The sequence below is a fragment of the Dermochelys coriacea genome, chromosome 10, assembly GCF_009764565.3.
Source record: "Dermochelys coriacea isolate rDerCor1 chromosome 10, rDerCor1.pri.v4, whole genome shotgun sequence".
NCBI classification, from domain to species: domain Eukaryota; kingdom Metazoa; phylum Chordata; order Testudines; family Dermochelyidae; genus Dermochelys; species Dermochelys coriacea.
In genome coordinates, this window is record NC_050077.1 from 24,123,322 (window position 1) to 24,134,366 (window position 11,045).

At 43.4% G+C, this 11,045-nt stretch overlaps 1 protein-coding gene across 7 annotated transcripts in view; it reads right to left on the bottom strand.

Annotated features, from left to right (window-relative positions):
* ATF7IP2 (activating transcription factor 7 interacting protein 2) overlaps positions 1-10,363 on the bottom strand; it is a 59,780-nt gene extending 49,417 nt beyond the window's left edge. Inside the window, exon 1 of one of the 7 annotated variants that reach the window (XM_043493338.1) lies at positions 10,117-10,363. The gene's annotated coding sequence lies outside the window, so the exon portion shown is untranslated. Of the gene's footprint in view, positions 1-9,431; positions 9,745-9,985 lie in introns of those variants that run through there. The other 6 variants (XM_038420032.2, XM_043493339.1, XM_043493336.1 and 3 more) reach the window with 6 other exon arrangements.
* Positions 10,364-11,045: the final 682 nt, after the last annotated feature.

Genomic DNA, 11,045 nt, shown 5'->3' on the forward strand with positions numbered 1-11,045 from the left:
TTAATTGTATCCAGTTTGCAAATTAATTCCAATTCAGCAGTCTCTCGTTGGAGTCTGTTTTTGAAGCTTTTTTGTTGAAGTATAGCCACTCTTAGGTCTGTGATCGAGTGACCAGAGAGATTGAAGTGTTCTCCAACTGGTTTTTGAATGTTATAATTCTTGACGTCTGATTTGTGTCCATTCATTCTTTTACGCAGAGACTGTCCAGTTTGGCCAATGTACATGGCAGAGGAGCATTGCGATAATAAGCGATGGTCACATAAACACCACCCTATATCGGAAACCTACTGACTGCTATTCCTACCTACATGCCTCTAGCTTTCATCCAGATCATACCACTCGATCCATTGTCTACAGCCAAGCGCTACGATATAACCGCATTTGCTCCAACCCCTCAGACAGAGACAAACACCTACAAGATCTCTATCATGCATTCCTACAACTACAATACCCACCTGCTGAAGTGAAGAAACAGATTGACAGAGCCAGAAGAGTACCCAGAAGTCACCTACTACAGGACAGGCCCAACAAAGAAAACAGAACGCCACTAGCCATCACCTTCAGCCCCCAACTAAAACCTCTCCAACACATCATCAAGGATCTACAACCTATCCTGAAGGACGAGCCATCGCTCTCTCAGATCTTGGGAGACAGACCAGTCCTTGCTTACAGACAGCCCCCCAATCTGAAGCAAATATTCACCAGCAACCACACACCACACAACAGAACCACTAACCCAGGAACCTATCCTTGCAACAAAGCCCGTTGCCAACTCTGTCCACATATCTATTCAGGGGATACCATCATAGGGTCTAATCACATCAGCCACACTATCTGAGGCTCGTTCACCTGCGCATCTACCAATGTGATATATGCCATCATGTGCCAGCAATGCTCCTCTGCCATGTACATTGGCCAAACTGGACAGTCTCTACGTAAAAGAATGAATGGACACAAATCAGACGTCAAGAATTATAACATTCAAAAACCAGTTGGAGAACACTTCAATATCTCTGGTCACTCGATCACAGATCTTAGAGTGGCTATACTTCAACAAAAAAGCTTCAAAAACAGACTCCAACGAGAGACTGCTGAATTGGAATTAATTTGCAAACTGGATACAATTAACTTAGGCTTGAATAGAGACTGGGAATAGATGAGTCATTACACAAAGTAAAACTATTTCCCCATGGTATTTCTCCCTCCCACCCCACCCCCCACTGTTCCTCTGATATTCTTGTTAACTGCTGGAATTAGCCTACCTGCTTCTCACCATGAAAGGTTTTCCTCCTTTCCCCCCCCCGCTGCTGGTGATGGCTTATCTTAAGTGATCACTCTCCTTACAGTGTGTATGATAAACCCATTGTTTCATGTTCTCTGTGTGTGTATATAAATCTCTCCTCTGTTTTTTCCACCAAATGCATCCGATGAAGTGAGCTGTAGCTCACGAAAGCTTATGCTCTAATAAATTTGTTAGTCTCTAAGGTGCCACAAGTACTCCTTTTCTTTTTGCGAATACAGACTAACACGGCTGCTACTCTGAAACTAAATTAAAGAGCATCCCAAATTGCAGCATACAGTGGAGATGATCCTAGGTAGCTGCACCTCATATCAGATAGCTGGTCTTTCACAGGTCACTGACAGCAGTTCTTATATGTTCTTTAAATCTTATATATGTAAATTCCTCCCACAATTAACACAACTTTATTAACGCCCACACACATACAGTACAGTGTTTGTGTGTGTAACTATGATTATAACTTCGTCAGACTTACTCCATTTACTGACTGTGCTGCACAATCCCTCCTGTGCTCACTCTCTCTCTCTCCCCGTGCTACTGCACACTCACCAATTAGTGGTGAAGCTGAGTTGGCCACATTCTGTGCGGGTGACCAGTCTCCACAGGTCGTTGATGGCAGCAGTTTTTCTCTCTTCTCAGCTCTCTGCGCAACTCCTGTGACAGGACAAGACTCCCTCTGCTGCCGTTTTTCCGAGAGTGTTCTCTTCTTAACTGACACACTGACCTTTATACCATTTCTCAATTCTATTTTTAAACACATCATCCTACTTGTTTATCTTATTGTGCTGTCAGTTCTATTTTTAGCCTGCCACTATTATTTACCTGCTAGGGGTATGATTTGCTGAATCACTGGTTGTTTCACACCTTTTTGCTCACCAATTTGGTTTCCCTGACAATTCTACATTTAGTGCTCTGTGACTTGCAACTTCCATCTATTGATGGAATGACTCTTGCTTATTTAAAATGGAAACCAGGGATCTAGGGATTTTAAAATAGAGTCTCTGGTATCACCCTCACTGTCAATTTATGACAGATTTCCAGTCTTAATTTGTCTAGCTTCGACTTGCAGCCATTGGATCGTGATACAAGAATAGTAAAACTGAAAAAACTGAAGATGTCTATGACTCATCTAGGGGGTGCTGTATTTTCTCATGGCTTTTTCATATCAATTCAGCAGGTCTCACACACACACACACACACACACACACACAGAGATCTAAAGAGAATGTTCCTCCTTGAAAGGGAATAAGAGTCAGATAATGTGGCTTCTATTTTCAAGTCCTCCAATTACTTGCTACTTGGACTTGGAAGTCTGTATTAGTGACTTAACCTAATGTGTCCGTGCTGGAATTATTAATTTTTGAAATTAGGGCTGTCAAGCGATTAAAAAAATTAATCATGATTAATCGCACTGTTGTTAATAGAATACTATTTATTTAAATATTTTGGATGTTTTCTACATTTTCAAATATATTGATTTCAATTACAACACAGAATACAAAGTGTATAGTGCTCACTTTTTATTTATTTTTTATTGTAAGTGTTTGCACTGTAAAAAACAAAAGAAATAGTTTCAGAGTGGTAGCCATGTTAGTCTGTATCAGCAAAAACAACAAGGAATCCTTGTGGCACTTAGAGACTAACCAATTTATTTGGGCATAAGTGTTCGTGGGCTAAAACCCACTTCATCAGATGCATGGAGTAGAAAATACAGTAGGCAGGTATAAATATACAGCACATGAAAAGATGGGAGTTGCCTTACCAAGTGGGGGGGAAGGCGGGATCAGTGCTAACAAGCCAATTCAATTAAGGTGGAAGTAGCTTATTCACAACAGTTGACAAAAAGGGGTGATACCAAGGGGGTGGGGGGAAATCACTTTTGTAATGCTAATGGACCAATATAATCAAGGTGGCCCATTTGAAACAGCTGACAAGAAGGTGCGAGTACCAGTAGAGGGAAATTGGTTTTTGTAGTGACCCATCCACTCCCAGTCTTTATTCAGGCCTAATTTGATGGTTTCCAGTTTGCAAATTAATTCCAGTTCTGCAGTTTCTCATTGGAGTCTGTTTTTGAAGGATTTTTGTTGAAGAATTGCCACTTTTAAGTCTATTACTGAGTGTCCAGGGAGATTGAAGCGTTCTCCTACTGGTTTTTGAATGTTATAATTCTTGACGTCTGATTTGTGTCCATTTATTCTTTTGCATAGAGACTGTCCGGTTTGGCCAATGTACATGGCAGAGGGGCATTGCTGGCACATGATGGCATATATCACATTGGTAGATGTGCAGGTGAATGAGTCCCTGATGGTGTGGCTGATGTAATGTGGTTATGTCCTTTTTGTCAACTGTTGTGAATAGGCCACTTCCACCTTAATTGAATTGGCTCGTTAGCACTGACCCCCCACTTGGTAAGGCAACTGCCATTTTTTCATGTGCTGAGTATTTATACCCGCTTTCTGTATTTTCCACTCCATGCATCTGAAAAATAGTATTTTTCAATTCACATCAGCACACGCTGTAATGCAATCTCTTTATCATGAAAGTTGATCTTACAAATATAGAATTATGTACAAAAATACTGAATTCAAAAATAAAAATATAAAATTTTAGAGCTTGCAAGTCCACTCAGTCCTACTCCTTGTTCAGCCAATCACTCAGACAACGAAGTTTGTTTACATTTGCAGGAGATAATGCTGCCCCCTTCTTGTTTACAATGTCCTCTGAAAGTGAGAACAGGTGTTCTCATGGCACTGTTGTAGCCAGCATTGCAAGATATTTACATGCCAGATGAGCATGCTTCAACTACCATTCCAGGGGACATGCGTCCATGTTGACGATGGGTTCTGCTCAAAAACCATCCAAAGCAGTGCGACTGACATGTTCATTTTCATTATCCGAGTCAGATGCCACCAGCAGAAGGTTGATTTTCTTTTTTGATGGTTCAGGTTCTGTAGTTTCCATATCGGAGTGTTTCTCTTTTAAGATTTCTGAAAGCATGCTCCCTACCTCATCCCTCTCAGATTTTGGAAGGCACATCAGATTCTTAAATTTTGGGTTGAGTGTTGTAGCTATCTTTAGAAATCTCACATTGGTACCTTCTTTGGGTTTTGTGAAATCTGCAGTGAAAGTGTTCTTAAAATGAACAACATGTGCTGGGTCGTCATCCGAGACTGTTATAACAAGAAATATGTCACAGACTGTGGGTAAAAGAGAGCAGGTGACATACAATTCTCCCCCAAGAAGTTCAGTCACAAATTTAACAAACACTTTTTTTAACCATGGCTTTGGAGTGGAGCCTGTGGAGTAGCTCCGGAGCAGTGGAGCAGCTCCGGAGCAGTGGAGCAGCAGGTTTTTGCCTGGAGCTGGAGCGGAGCTCCAAAGCCCGGTTTTTAACGAGCATCATCAGCATGGAAACACGTCCTCTGGAATGGTGGCCGAAGCATGAAAGGGCATACAAATGTTTAGCATATCTGGCATGCAAATATCTTGCAATTCTGGCTACGTAAGTGCCATGCAAATGCCTGTTCTCACTTTCTGGTGACATTCTAAATAAGAATGAGGCAGCATATCTCTTGTAAATGTAAACTAACTTGTTTGTCTTCATGACTGGCTGAACAAGAAGTAGGACTGAGTAGACTTGTAGGCTCTGAAGTTTTACATTGTTGTGTTTTGAGTGCAGTTATGGAACAACAACAAAAAAATCTACATTTGTAAGTTGCACTTTCAGGACAAAGATTGCACTACAGTACTTGTATGAGATTAACTGAAAAGTACTATTTCTTCTGTTTATCATTTTTACAGTGCAAATATTTGTACACAAAATATACACTTTGATTTCAAATACAAACACAGAATACAAGATATATATGAAAATGTAGAAAAACATCCAAAATATTTAATAAATTTCAATTGGTAGTCTCTTGTTTAACAGTGCTATTAAAACTGCCATTAATCGTGGTTAATTTTTTTAATCACGATTATTTTTTTCAGTTAATTGCGTGAATTAACTGATCAATCAACAGCCCTATTTGAAATAGATAATATGGAAAGCCACCAAAAACTAATTTAGCCATAAATTCCTTTGTTAAATTCAATTGCTCTAAACATGCCCCAAAAGCCTAAATAATAAGCAATTTACTATATCCAAACAGTAATAAAACATTGATAAGAATTTGATCAAGATACTTTCAAACAACCTAAACCCAGGGCTGCTTAGATCCATATTGGTTGGCTCCCAAACGGTCAGGTAGGTATTAGCAATGAACCCTTTAAGAATTTACTTTTTATACCCTTTAACAAATTATATCATTGCCAATTACTGGCTTCAGCTAAAAACCAGTGTGAGACAATTAACCTTTATTTCTAATCTTAATCCAGATAAGATTTACAACCTCCTTTCTTCCCCAGGCCTTTCCTCCCTATCTCTTCCCCACCTTCTTGCTGGCGAAAAGAACAGTAGGAAGGTTTGTGCTTGTTTCTTTTCCAGACAGTTTTTATTTGTCTTGTTACTGCTCTTTATTTTACTAGTTACTTTTGAACCAACATCCTTCCCACACTGCAAGTAATGCTATTTATTATTCTCTCGGCTTTCTTTTACTTGCTGATTGGGGCCTCTTCCTTACAAGCCAGAAACAATAAGCAGACATTATTTTCTAGTCCCCCAGCATCTGGCTCCCCTACTGAGCTCCCCACACCCAGACCCCGCTGCTGAGCTCTATTCCCCCCACACTCAGACGCCCTTGTGGAGTCCCAGCCACCTTCATCTGGACCCCCTGCAGAGTCCCATTACTGTTGCACCCAGACCCCCCTGCCCCCAACAAGCCCCTGTGCATCCACATCCCTCCCCTGCACTGCCCCACACAGAACCCTCTCAACCCACACCTGGATTCCCCCCACACTAGGATCCTGCCTTGCTGAGCCTACCTGCTCAAATCTGGGGCACCTGGCACAGAGGGGCAGGGCTCTGGGGTGTTTGTGGAACAGACTGTGTCTGTGTCAGGGTTGAGTGCAGCCTTACTGCTGAATCTGTGACCTGGGGGGTAGGGGCAGCTGCACAGTGATCTCCCACCTCTATGCTCCACAGTGTCATGCTGAAGCCTCCACATTTATTTGACAAATAAAATTTGCAGAATTTTAAAATTTTGTGTGCAGAATTTTTAATTTTTTTGGCACAGAATACCCTCGGTAATAATTAGTATGTAAAAAATTTCAAACCAAAAGATAGATGGTACTTATTAAAATAGTACCTTAGGCCTTCAACCATTGAAGTGTTTGAGGCCACCATTAAGATTTTGCATTAGAGAGCAAGTTGTCTTCACTGATGTAATAAAAATCGGTAACTTGTGAAACTGAAATTGAAAACTGAACACTAGAAAAGTACTTATCAGATGCAGAGTTATCAAATCCCAGGATCTTATACTTTTTCTCCCCCAAAAAAAGATTTTAAAAAAAGGAGAAGGCTCCCAGCCAAAAAATTTTAAAAATGTTTTTACATATTATTCTGTATGTATCACCTCAAACTGTATCAATCTAGTGTGAAAAATTAAACTCTCTTTTGTCACATTTATCTCATTTCTGAAAAATAAAAAAGTTTAAACACTCATCAAAATGAAATCTTTGCTTTAACTCTTAAGATCACTGCCACCATAATAGTTATAATCAATTTTTATCAATATGAATAGATTTGTTCGGCAGTTAGAATTCATGGAATTTACATTACTAACTTGTAGGAATATGTGCTCTATTAATAAAAAAATCCTGAAGGAACCTAATGGCTCTACAAATGGTATACCAGAGGTTCTCAACTGTGGATAATGGACCACATTGCAGCTCACATTGCACAAGCTGTCTTCCTTCATTCCTGCTTCCAAACTGAACCGATACAAGCAAAAATACCTTAAAAACTTAACCTTTCCATGTAAGCAATTAAAATACTTGTCACAGAAATGTAGTGTAATCTTAAGTAGGGAGGGAAGTGATCCTCCACAATCTGTATTAAAATGCAAGCTACATTATGAAAAAGTTTGATAATTGCTCTATACAAAGTGCACTGAATTGTAATCACATGGAGAGGTGAACGTTAGTTAACTGGTACATCTTGGGGAGGGGAAATTTTGTCTGAAGACAACAAGGCACACCAGTTCTCTTATAAAAAGTGCTATTGGATGTTTAACATCTATATCAATCAATGAACCTCCCAATTCAATGGGACTCTGGCATTAGACAATGATCTAAGATGGACACAGGAGTACAGGAGAGTTTCCAGGCCACAGAACTATTTGAATGTGATCTGCAAAGTATTAAAAAAATAAAATGGGGCTTGTATCTTACTTGTTTCCTTATGACCTAAAAAGAACGAAAGTTTTATTTTGTTCTTTAAAGATAAAAAGCAAGCAGGAATATCAAAATTAGTTTCCCACGATTTTAAGGAAGGACCTCGGCAAAACCCTACAGATGATTATAACTTCTAACCCGTTAATTTAAAGGGCTTCAAGGGAGTTGAATCTTTAACACAGGCTATCATAACCACAATACTAATTTGTTGCTGAAGTTAATGGCTATTATCCAGAGCTCTGAGACCAACTGGAGTCACCAAAAATTTTAGATATTAATTATATTAACCATTAATATGGGTTAACAAATTTTGTATCATTGAGTGGAAGCGTGTAACAATATACGCAGTTATGGGACAGCTAAAATATAAATTAGCATAACATGATGTCATTTGAAATAGGATATGAAACTGCTTTAGGAGTCTCTACTAAAGTTACATTATCCTTTGATTAAATTTCTGGATTTAATACATCTAATGATCAGGAGGCGGTTTATTAGTGGACATTAGGAGGGAAGGATAGCTCAGTGGTTTGAGCATTGGCCTCCTAATCCCAGCAATGCATCCGATGAAGCGAGCTGTAGCTCATGAAAGCTTATGCTCAAATAAATTTGTTAGTCTCTAAGGTACCACAAGTACTCCTTTTCTTTTTTGCGAATACAGACCAACACGGCTGCTCCTCTGAAACCCCAGGGTTGTGCGTTCAATCCTTGAGGGGGCCAGTTAGGGATCTGGGGCAAAAATTGGGGATTGGTCTTACTTTGAGCAGGGGGTTGGACTAGATGACCTCCTGAGGTCCCTTCCAACCCTGATATTCTATGATTCTAAGTGATTTACCAGAATATAAGGTTGAGAATGTTGAGATCAGTATCTAAGAAGGGATCATATCTGGCTCTCAGAATTTTTAGCAAATGTGACCTAAGACACCATGATGAATGACTATACCTGGATATTATTGGACACTTGAATGGGTCTATGACAGAAGTTATGCTTTTTCATCAAGGAAGCACTATGGAAAAGCAACAGAAATCCTCATGGATAAAGAATATTTCCAAATGCCAAAACAACGCACCAGGACATTGTGTCTTGAGCTAAACACCAAGATGTTGCTGTGGCCATATCACTTCTGAGCCAAACACCCCAGAGAAAGATTGGAATCATAATTTGGATATGATCTCAGAAGTACTACTAATCCTCTCTCTCAAAGTTCTGCAATAAGGAAGTCTGCCAAGGAGATCCAGAAATAACACAGCACAAAAAGATGATGTTTACAGAACTCTGAACTGAGTTTCTCTTTCTACAACCAATTACTGCCAAATACCAACTTAAGCTGGGGAATACACTTCCATGCTGCTTTTGTCTGGCAAGTAGAGACGCTCACAGATGTAACTATAACTATTTCAGTTAGAAGTGGAATAATTATACTGGTAAAAACCCTATTGTGGAGGCCGTCGTACCAGAGGAAAGGTGACTTAAACTGTACATTTATTCCTGTTCCAGTACAGGAATAGCTACACCAGTATATAGTGTCTTTATACCAATGTAACCGTGTCCACACTAGGAAGGGTTTTACTGCTTTAGCCATAGCTAGTACATGGTACAACGTGGTAGGATAGACAAGCACTTAATTTTGAATGTTAAATAAATACAAGCCAAATCCCTTCCCCTCACTCTCTCCTTTTGGGGGGAAGCAAATAAAATCAAGGCCTTCACACCTTTGAAAACAGTGAAGTCCTGTGTCTTTTACCATGGCAGGCCACCCATTTACCACCTTATGCTTGCTACCCCCCATTACAGTACCTTCAAGCCACCTTGCACAATTTCACTCCCACAGTTTCGAGTGGGGATGATTTGCAGCCTAGGAGGGTACTCCAGTTGCACACAGGGCAGGAGGAGAAGAGATGTGCACGCTGCAGCCAGGGCACCACGCCAGGGGGCGGAGGGAGGGTGCTCCCCTAAACACACCTAAGGAGTAGGGCAGGATGGGCGCCCCCTTGGAACACCCCGTCCCCTCAGGCATCCACTGCCCTGGGGGCGGGGCACAACGCTTCGGAGCCAGGCTGTACCATGGACTCGGAGGCCAGTGGCTGCCCGCGGGGGGCAGGGCCCGAGTCAGCCGGAAGCAGGGAAGGGGAGGAGCGGGAAGGGGGGGGGGGGATTCACACGCTCGAGAAGGTTTAAACTCCCCCAGGGCCGGCGGGCGAGGTCCCCTGCGTGCCCCGCGCTGGGAAAGCCCAGGGGAGCAGCCGGGGCCGGACGCTCTCCTAGGAGGGCGGGGGAGTCAGGCGCCCTCCAGGGGCACCCCCCGGCCCGGAGCAGGGACGGGCTCCGAGCAACGTGATCGCCGCACTCACCGGGGAGGAGGAGAGGGGGGGGGGGCAGCAATGAGCCGCTGCTTCGGAATCGCCGCAGAGCCCTGCCCCGGCCGGTGGCAGCAACACTTAACCGCCCCGCAGCGCGCGACCCCACGGAAGGGCAGGATTACCGAGCGCGTGGCACGTCAGGGTGCGCCGCCGGCCAATCAGGGCCTAGCGACCGCCGGGAGCGGACCCCGGCGCCTCCGAGCCTGCGCCAAGCTCGTCCGGCTCAGGTGTCGGCCAGGGCTCCCCGGGCCCTCACCCCTTCTCTCAGTGGAGCGAGAGGGCGGGAACTCCGCCGCCGACCCTCGCGCGGTAAATGAGCAGCCTGACTTCCACAATAAACCAAAAACAAGCTAGTCCCATTTCAAAACAGATCCATCCCTAGCACTGTGACTAGGTCCGCCCCCCCCCCCCCCCCCCGGCGTGCAGGCTGAGACTGTGGTGGGCCCGCTGTGCACCCCTGACTCTCTCCTCCCCCGCCCTCTTACCCCTACTTGCGCCCCCTCCCCCACCCCCCTTGGCCGGAGCCGATCAAAAAAAAAGAAGCAAAAACCAAAATCTAGCCAACAAGCAACTCACCAGCCAATTAAGCCGAAAACAAGCCCAATTTCTGTTTCCCCCTTCCCCCCCCCCCCGCAGGTCCAGCATGTCTGCTCCCTGCCCCTTTGTCTGTGAGAGCAGCTTTGGGCTTGCCTTGGGGAGCGCAAGCTGCGGGCCCTGGGACCTCCTTCCTGAGGGTTCAAGCTTCTCCCTGTGCTGAAGGGTTGTAATTTTGTTGTGTCCCTTCAAAATCTCACTTTATTCAGCCATGTGCCCGCTCCCCTGTAGGTCTCCTTGTAATGCACCTGCTGAATGTGTGTGGGGTGGAGATCGGGCCTGCACTAAGGTGCTGCAGTGTCTTGCCCCAGCAGCGTGCAGCGTTGGGCCTGTTGCCGGCACAGAGTGCCCGAGGCAAGCAACAGCTGGATTGGTTGCCCGGTGTATGTTGCCCAGTAACCACAATGGGGTGGAGAAGTTGAAAAGTTTATTTGAAGCTTCAAGCGGTACAGGGAGA